The sequence below is a fragment of the Rhinoraja longicauda genome, chromosome 6, assembly GCF_053455715.1.
Source record: "Rhinoraja longicauda isolate Sanriku21f chromosome 6, sRhiLon1.1, whole genome shotgun sequence".
NCBI classification, from domain to species: Eukaryota; Metazoa; Chordata; class Chondrichthyes; order Rajiformes; family Arhynchobatidae; genus Rhinoraja; species Rhinoraja longicauda.
This window is the reverse complement of record NC_135958.1, coordinates 16,572,355-16,581,594: the sequence shown is the minus strand read 5'-3', so window position 1 is coordinate 16,581,594 and position 9,240 is coordinate 16,572,355.

Here is a 9,240-nt window from a genome sequence, read left to right as displayed (position 1 = left end):
ACCAGAAACCTTTACTTCTCCATTTTAAAACACAAAGCTTTTTTTTGCACAAAAAAGAAGCTCTGTCACACATTTCTGGCCTGAAGAAATAATAATAAATCAAAGCCATCTTTTCTTCAATTTAATATTCCAATCTTGTTGTGAAGATGAAAGTAGGCTTAATTATATTAAGAAATATGAACTATGGCCCAAGATTACTCAGTTTTGATAAGTTTTTATGTCAGAAGATTGGAGGTTGGAAGGAGCATAATGAACTAAAAAAACTGGAAGAATTTTTAAGAACCACTTTCTTTTATTAGCCGATACATAGCATCATGTACCATTGACATTCAATGCCATTACCATCTTTAAATGCCCCACCATCAACATCCTGAAGGTTACCTTTGAGCATAAATTTAACTGGACCATAGATAAACTGTGTGCCGGCAAAGCAGGCCAGATGGTAGATATCCTATGGTAACTTGCTTGCACTCCGAACAACCAAGTTCTTTTTAGCCCTTACAAAGCACAAGTTAGGAGTGTGATTGAATACCCTCCAATTGCCTGATGATTGCAGCTGCCACAATTCCCAACAATCCTTCTTGTTGAACAAAAATTTGAATTAGTAAGGACAAAATATTCCGTGGCTGTGGACTCTCTATACCAAACTTGGTTGGAAGCACTTGTGTTGGCTGACTCTTGAAAGTGTGGGTCCATGACTGATAGTGAGTGAACCAACACAACCAATAAATACACTTGACCTCACTCCCGCCAATTCACCTGTGGCAGATACATCTGTTCATGATAGCATTGATAGAAGTAAACACAGCGTGAACCTTATGGAGACAGATCCTCCTATCATTATTTACATGCTGGGATTCAACACCGATTGAATTGGGAATGCAGAAGGACATGACAAGAACAGCACCAGCCAAAACCAAAAATGATGATATGTTAGCTTTGTGAAGCTGCAATGTTAGGCTACAATTGTGTTAAACAGCAAATGCAGCATGTAATTAACGGAGCTGAACAATCTCACACCAATTGATCAGATGGAAGTTCTGCAAATCCCACAAAATCTAGTTGGAAGTAAAGTTGCATCTCAATAATGACATGCCTAACACATGAATGCTAGACATGGCCAAAGCTTTCAAGCTTTGTTCAATCAAAAATGCCAAACTGATGGCTTTAACTTCCTCCTAAAATCCCCTTCACCACAGAAACCAACCTTCATCAATTTAGTTCTCTCCACATAACAGCAATAAGTATCCGAGAGCAGTAAATACACTGAATACTTTGCTATAAAATGCACTCTGTCTAAGCTGAAAACCCAATGCCTATTGTGGAAGAGTCCAATTTGCAATACTTATTCCTATTACATTGTACAGCTCAGAAAAAAACCCCATATATTTATCTGAAGTCCAGCTATTTTTTTAAATCTGAAGTCCAGCTATTTCAGAATTATAGAATGATTAATTTACAATAAAATTTTGCTTGTTATAATTAGTGAATCAATGCAACACTAAAATCATTGAAAAGAGATTGTCTCTTACCTTTGCAGCATTTATAAATGGCTATTGTTACAATAATCAGACCAGTAGAAATATTACTGCACAAAGAGGAATCCACCAAGGTGAAGTATTTATTGGACTGACGTCTGGAAGGCAGAAATAAAACAGAAACAAAATCACTTATACTTTCAAGACAAATGATGATTCGGGAGGTTACGACATTCTCAGGGCTCGGCATAAAACTACATTATAAAGCATATCTCCCTGTACAAAAACAGCACTAATGTTCAAACCAATATTCAGACCAACCAAAACAAATATCAGTGTGTTTAGGCTCATTTAAAAAATAACACCTCATCAATTTTATGTATAAAGAGTTTTGAGAATCTCTGTCCCATTACTGGTTGGTGGGGTTCAAAACCTTTGAGTTAGCTAACGGAGTTATTTTAAACTGTTATAATGTGAAAAGTACAGAACAAATTCAAAATTTATAAATTACATAATTAATAAATTTTATCATATCATCATATCATATATCTACAGCCGGAAACAGGCCTTTTCGGCCCTCCAAGTCCGTGCCGCCCAGTGATCCCCGTACATTAACACTATCCTACACCCACTAGGGACAATTTTTACATTTACCCAGCCAATTAACCTACATACCTGTACGTCTTTGGAGTGTGGGAGGAAACCGAAGATCTCGGAGAAAACCCACGCAGGTCACGGGGAGAACGTACAAACTCCTTACAGTGCAGCACCCGTAGTCAGGATCGAACCTGTGTCTCCGGCGCTGCATTCGCTGTAAAGCAGCAACTCTACCGCTGCGCCACCGTGCCGCCCTGAATGGCAGAACGCAGAATAGATCAGCACTGAATAGGCCATTGCCCAATGATGTCTGTGCTGAGCGCCAGCACATTTATGCATATGTGTATATATATGCCTATTTATATTTATATGCATATATAAATGCATATTTATATATTTGCATATTTATGAGCCACTCTAAAAGCCTCCGATCTGTTACCATCAAAACTGCTTCCACTGCCAGCACTGGCAGCGCATTCCAGGCACCCAATACTTTCTATGCAAAAAATCTTGCAGCGCACTTCTCCTTTAAATATACCCACTCTCAGCTTGAAGCTATGCTCCTTTGTGTTTGAAATTTCCACCCAGGGAACAAGATTCTGAAGAAGGGTCCCGATACGAAAGGTAACCTGTCCATGTTCTCCAGGGATGTTGCATGACCCGTTGAATTACCCCAGCATTTATTGTCTGTTCTGATTGTCAACTCTAGCGATGCCCCTCATGAATGAATGAATGAATGAATGAATGAATGAATGAATGAATGACTTTGTAAATATCTATCAGGTCTCTTCTCAGCCTGCAACACTCCGGGGAAAACAATCCAAGTTTGTCTAACCTCTCCTTATAGCTAATACCACTAATCTAGGCAGCATCCTAGTCAACTTCTTCTGCACCCTCTCCAAATTCTGCACTACTTTCCAGTAATGCGGTAATCAGAATTGCACACAATACTCCAAATATGGCAGAATTAATGCTCTACACCGGTGCAAAATGACTTCCCAACTCTTATACTGAATGGCTTGACCTCTGAAGGCAAGCAAACCAGATGCCTTCTTTAATACAAAGATAGACACAAAAAACTGGAGTAACTCAGCGGTTCAGACAGCATCTCTGGAGAAAAGGAATAGCTGACGTTTCGGGTCCAGACCTTTCTTCAGACCTTTCTCTGACCTACTGTCTGAACCGCTGAGTTATTTCAGCTTTTTGTGTCTATCTTCGATTTTAAACCAGCATCTGCAGTTCATTCCTACACGTCTTCTTTAATACCATCTAATGTTGCTACTTTCAGGGAGGTTTGGACTTGGATACCAAGAACTCTCTGTACATCAATATTATTAAAGGTTCTGTCATTAACTTTCCTCTTACATTTGAACTCGAAATGTGCAGCTGCTCACATTTGCCCAGATTAAACTCTATCTGCCATGTGTCCACCCAAAAGGTCTAAATCTGGTTGTATCAATTGATGGTCTTCTTAACCCTCTGCAACTCCACTATTTTTTGCATATTCTGCAAACTTACTAACCATCCCATCTACATTTTCGTCTAAGTCATTTATATATATCACAAACGAACAGAGGTGCCTGCACTGATCTCCACAAACCACCACTGGTCACAGACCTTCAGCCAGAATTATGCCTTCCATCACTAACCTCTATTTTCTATGGCTAAGCCAGTTCTGAATCCAAACTACCAAGTCACCGTGGTTCCATTTATTTTAGTCATCTGGCGATAGACACAAAATGCTGGAGTAACTCAGTGGGTCAGGCAGCATCTCTGGAGAAAAGGAATAGGTGACATTTCGGGTCGAAACTCGGTCTTCGTCTTCTGGTTCAGCTACCATGAGATAATGAGGTGCCATCATTGTTCTGAGATGCAAGGGAATCTGGGTGCATGGACTAGAAACATCTAGTATTCAGGTACAGCATGTGATTCACAAAACTGTCAGATAATTATCTTGTATTGCTGGGTGAATTGAATACAAGAGTAGGAAGACCTTGCTTCATTTACATCGGGCATTGATGAAACCACATCTGGAGAATCAAGTCCAGTAATGGCCTCCTTGTTTAAGTAAAGACTAATATGACAGAAGTAGTTCAGAGAACTTTTACTGGACTAATGCAGGCCTTACAGGAAAATGTTTTATGGGCTAGGATTGTGTCTATTGCGCTTCAACAAAGAAGGTTCCTGATTGACAAATGAAAAATATTTTTAAAGCAGATCTAGGCGAATACTAATTAACTAAAGGGCTGAAATGTTTACGGATTGCAAGCATGAATTTGTTGAGGGCATATCATATTTAAATAATTTGAGATAACTGATAGACTTAATGAAAGCAATGCAGTTCTATGCAATGTTTTATGTTAAGTGGCCGATACCACACTTATCAACAAAGCTGAATCACAATCGTTAAAAGGAGACAATTAAAAAATTATGAAGTTGGCAAAGTAAAAAATAACAAGAGCAATGTAATGAATGGTTTTCTGACTTAAATTGTCAATAGTGGTGCTTCTAGGTGTCAGTTTAGGATCATTATTTTTTTAATAATCTATATTAATACCGTAGAATTAGGGGTGCAAGCCAAAATTTCTAAATTTGCAGATGGCATAAGATTTGGTGTATTGTGATTAACAAAGGGGATAGGGATATATTGCAGCAAGATATAAACCAGCTGGTGAGAGATGAAGTTTAATGTGGAGAAATATGCATGATGCAATTTGCTGTGAAGAATGAGGAGAGGCAAGGGAGAGAAAAGGATACTTTTCAAAATGGGGTGCTGGAGAAGAGGGATGTGTGCACAATTCATTAAACCTGGTTGGGGAAGTTAAGTATATGGATAATAAGGCAAACACACAATTCTGTGCCTTATCAGTATGGACAGAGTATGAAAGCAGGAATTTATGTTGAATCTGTATTAAGTTCTTGTTTGGCCTCAGCTGGAATATTATACTTATTTCTAGTTACTACATTTTCGGAAGGACATGAAGATGTTAAACAAGATTGGTTCCTAGCACTATAATTATGACAGAAGTTTAGAATGAACAGAACTGTTTTGATTGATTGTTTGATTGACTGATTGATTGAAAGAACAGCATAAAAACTGGCCATTCAGCCCACCGTCCATGCCAACCATCGATCACCCATTCACACCAGTTCTGCATTATACCACTATCACATCCACTCTCTATATACGAGGGCAATTTACAGAAGCCAATTAACCTACAAACCTGGACGTCTTTAGGATGTGGGTGCAAACTGGAGCACCCTGAAGAAATCCATACAATCACAGGGAGAATATTCAAACTACACGTGGACCTGAGGTCAGGTTCAAAACTGAGATTCTGGTGCTGTGAGACAGCAACTCTACAAGCTGTGCCATCCTTTCTTTGGAGAAGCGAAGGCTGAGGGGAGATTTGATGGAAATATATAAATTGATGAAGGCTAGAAAATGTACAGAGATAGTGAAACACAAATACCAAAAGGCTGACATAAATAATGGGGAAAGAGAATGCACTACCTATGGATGTAATGGAAGCAGGTTCTACAATATCATCTAAGAGATGAATTGTATTAATATATGCTGCAGAAAAAATGCAATGCTGGAGAGAAGATGCTGGTATGTGGAGACTAGTGACTTGTCCTGGTAGAAAACCAGCACACACATGATGGGCTAAAAGAGCTCCTTGTGTACTGTAATCATTCTAGTATTCTGTGGCATATTGATTGCATGAATAGAAGGAGTAATTAACTGAGGCATGAAAATAATTATAAATCCATGGATGCTGGAAATCTGAAGTAAAAATACAGAAAATGCCAGTAGCACATTGCAGAACAGGCATCATCCATGGAAAGAGAAAGAAAATTAACTTTTCAGGTTGGAGATCATTCTTAACACTATGTTTCTTTCCACAAATGCTGGCTGACCTGCAGAGTTTTTCCAGGACTTTCTGTTTATAACTTAAGATATCTCATCAGTTAAAACAATTGTGCAAAAGCACATCAGCAAAGGATCACCCAGGGAAATATTGAGTAAAAGTGGACTTTAAGAAGTACTGCAAAATCATGTCACAGAGCTTCGCAGCTGCAGCTGGTGTGCAGTGCGGTTAATCGAAAACACTCCATGCAAACCCAGTTTCTGAAAGTCCAGATTTGAACTCATCGCTTGACAACAAAAATTCAACCAGACACAGTGTAATCATATACAAATTAAATTCTTTATCAAAAGAGGAATGTTTGTACCTGCAAGGTTGACAGTATAAGTGGCCGAAGCTGGATCTTGGAGCGTGGAGTGAGACACTTCACATTTGTAGATAGTTCCTTCCTGCTCTAGTTGTGTGTCGTGCAAATAGCTGGAGGCTTCAGTTAGACTCTCTGCATTAAACTCATGGTTCGTTTTTACTCCGTTCGTAATTATTTGACCATTTCTATACCAAGACAATCTGTAGTCTGCAGGATAGAACCCCGAGGTTTTGCACAGCAGAGAACCATCTTGTGATTTCGAAATCTCCATTGGTTCTGGGGAAGCTGAAGAAAATGTTAAAGAAAACATATATTCTGATTTCAATGTTGCAAACAAGATGTGAACCGATATATTTGCCTGGCGTATATTAGAATATGTTAGAATGTTCCCTTTTCTAATATTTCATTCTTCCATAATGAAAAGGGACTATTCGCTGGTATGTCTGATCTATAGAACATTTTGGTATAATAATCTAACACCAAGTTTTCCTCTGGAGACACAAGGTTTGAAATAGAGACAGGGGCAATTGGTGGACGGGAAGGAAGGGAAATGGGCACCTTTCAATGTTTAACATTTAACTATTAAAAATTCCAATCGGAATGGAATTAATATTCCAGAACCGAATAACTGAATGTGTAGATTGGGATTGATCAAATAAAAACAAAGGTATGGAACTTGAGCGGGCGAGTAGCCTTCATCATCCTTCATCATCCTTCCCCTTCGGGGCACCCGCGACCCCTGAAATAACAGCGCAACTCCAGCACATATTAATATATTTTTGTAACATTGTTTAAGGAGGAATTGGTCCATTTATAATCGTAGAATCTCGCCATTTGGCTTTGAAATTCTTTCGACATGGTCCATCGTTTTACAATTTATTTAAGAACATAACGCTGAATGAGTCTGGGCTTGATTAGTAATTTAACTTCGTGTGATACGACCAAACGAAAGATGTCAATGAATTGTGCAAATTTTACAGTCCAAACCGCCCCACTTCAGACACAATCAGTTAAAGAGAAATACATCTCTGATGTAACCGGCTGGTGGAGCAGAGAAATTTAAAATTTAAAGACTGTGCATACTATCCGAGCGACTGACTGACCGTTCAGTTTTGGAAATAAGCAAATTAAATGCAGAGCTCCAGATATGCTCACTGAGGTTAGCACCAATTACGTTGCCCCAATATGTTTCTGCCAAATTGACAGCACCGTCGGACGGCACATGTAGGGCATTAACCGGAGACAGTTCAATGCAATTACCCCATTGCAACCCGACTTTCCAGGAATCATTGTTTTGTTCCCCGGGTGGAAGGCCATTCTAAGGGGATAATTAGATCGCCATTTTCCATCAGCCTAGTTGATTCCGCCTTCCACCCTTTCGGCAGCTCTTCCAATGCATCCTGGAAATGGATTTCCCTTCCTGTGGAATGCTGCAATTAACTAAGCCGACGGGAATTGTTTATTAAATAGCTGTTTGCAGAAAGCGTGGCAACTCCCCTTGGATGAAACACTTCAAATTTGTTTGTAAAACAAATGCAATCAACGGTAATCAAGATTTTAAAAGGCAGATATATCTGCCTCTTCAGTGCCCAGCTGAACGGAAACCCCGATACTAGTATTCTTTAAGGGCAAACGATAACTGATAATTATCGTTAACTGGTGTAACTGAAATTCAAATATTTCGGCTTAATGAACTATAATCTAGGTTGTGGGGAGTTAGGAATTTCAATGGATTGGAGTAGACGGATACTGGGGAAATGTTAATGAATTTCACACGATGTGTTGTAGCTTTCGAGCACAGCGACAGATACCTTAAAAATACAATTTAGTTCTGCAAATGATTTCGAAATAACTGTTCAGCCGACACTCGCGGTTGCCGCACGGGATTATAAAGGGACGCCGATGGATGATACAAAATGTGCATTCGGAGCGTTCATTTTCGAATTTCCCCCTTCCATTATTATACATGTCATGGGTTGACAGGTTTTAGGGGTGAGAGCAGGGAGGTGTATGGTTCAGCAACTTTCTGTTGTTCGGCTCCATGATCTGCAGATTTCTGCTCCTGCACAGAATAAATATTTTTAACTTCACGGGAAGCCAAATGTACAAGAGGCTCCACATTCACCCTCGGCAGACAGCACAGCATGCAGTGTTTGTACGTATTCCTTGCGAGATTCTCCAGGTGATCTGATTGCTTCATTGAGCGGAAATGTTCCCCACAATAGAGATATTTTAGAGGCAGCTGAAACTCAAATACGTGTATCATTTCCAAATTTAAACCTTGAAATGTAGCAAGGACAACTTCATCCCTATCCTCTGATTTCACTTATTTGCTGCAAGCAAGATTTGATCATCGTCTTGCACTTTCTCCTTGCTGCAATTTCTTTGGGGGAAACAACCATTCTAATTGTTCAAGTTTTACGTTCAAATTGTCAAAAAGCTGTGTCATTTGACATCTGAAACAACCAGTTACATTCTCAGAAATTTCTGGATCGCTTGCTATGCTCTTATTGTTCCAAAAAATCTCAGTGACCTTTATAAATATAATCAAAAAATCTTAATGGCTGCTTAAGATAACAAAGAGTTAACTTGGCATTGCAAGGTAAAGAAAAAAATAATATTAACTAACATACTCAAAGAAATAAATGAAGTCATCAACAGGAGTTAACTTTATTAATTTTTACACACTGAGAGCATCACAATGCACAGCATACATGTGATAAAACGATTATATCCATGACAGTGTGTCGTCTTATGGTGATTAGTGACATTCTAAACGCATAACACTATATTAGGTAGGTGTGTGGTATCTCAGGTCTAGAATGCAAAATTCTCATATATTTCACAATTTTAACCGGTGTTGCACAATAGCCATTGTGAACTTAGGTCGTTATCGCTTCTAAAATTAATTCAGATAAAAATAGATATG